Source organism: Triticum aestivum, chromosome 4B (assembly GCF_018294505.1).
Source record: "Triticum aestivum cultivar Chinese Spring chromosome 4B, IWGSC CS RefSeq v2.1, whole genome shotgun sequence".
NCBI classification, from domain to species: domain Eukaryota; kingdom Viridiplantae; phylum Streptophyta; class Magnoliopsida; order Poales; family Poaceae; genus Triticum; species Triticum aestivum.
In genome coordinates, this window is record NC_057804.1 from 649,897,781 (window position 1) to 649,898,780 (window position 1,000).

The 1,000-nt window shown below is 38.4% G+C and overlaps 1 protein-coding gene across 1 annotated transcript in view; it reads right to left on the minus strand.

Moving 5' to 3' along the window:
* LOC123089618 (obtusifoliol 14-alpha demethylase-like) overlaps positions 1 to 672 on the minus strand; it is a 5,162-nt gene extending 4,490 nt beyond the window's left edge. The window contains exon 1 of the mRNA XM_044511247.1: positions 593 to 672. The gene's annotated coding sequence lies outside the window, so the exon portion shown is untranslated. The remainder of the gene's footprint in view (positions 1 to 592) is intronic.
* Between the last annotated feature and the right edge of the window lie 328 nt (positions 673 to 1,000).

A 1,000-nucleotide genomic window follows, 5' to 3' on the forward strand; every position in this document is an offset into this window, starting at 1 on the left:
CTTAAAATGGCTATCACCATATTAAAAGGAATATGAAACATATTAAATAGATTTATTTGGATACAAGAGACTATATTACTATCCTTTTTGATGAAGGCATCAAAATCTGTAAACTTTTCCTGGTGGACGTACCGAAGCAAAGTTCAATTAATAATTATATACCTAAGGCCTAAGGAAACTTTTCTTAAGAAAAAATTTGCGGGAAGAAGCTAATTAAGGAAATCATAGTTTGTCCCCTAGCAGAACTGTTGATATGGCTGAAGCCGATCTCTTAGAAGTTGATGTTATAAATAAAATTGCCGATCGAGTGTCGTAGTTCCTACACGTATCAATTAAGTTGATGCAGGTAGAACAATAGCAGCCTAGGCTCAAATGCGGGTGGGCAGGTTTGCCCTTACAAAGTCCAGCCACCGAGATAGTGCGGAGTTGTCAATAAACAGTCAGTCTAAGTAAGAGAATACAAGATATATGGGTAAAATGTAGCACATGCCAGTACTAACAGTGCCAATTTCGTTTGAGCTATCCCAGGGGCTGACGAAGACCACAGAATGCACTAATTTAGAAGAAGAACGCACAAGCAGTAGATCCATACCTCAATCAGAAGCGAAGGCGGATTCTTTTCAGATACTATGCACACTTGTGTTTCCTGAAATCATCCGTGATGTGTCACAATGGAGCATTGGTAGCAGGAGTACAAGCGAGTAGCAGCGTTACTTATAAGCGTGTGGCCACTAAAAAACTAAAAGTCAAATATGCGGTTGCTCCTACCTGCCGAAAAAGATACATCATGTGCTGAGGGCAGCACAAATAACTTAATCATAAAAAAAAGGGAAGATGGTACATCAGCCAAACAGAATTTATAATAGCATGATGAGAAGATGGTACAAGCTACATACGGCATATATAGTAAAAAGTAAAGTCAATGACTGGTTGATAGATAATTAAAGTTCTATCATGCATGAGCGCATCCTAATTGCTGAGGATATACCTTCTTGATATT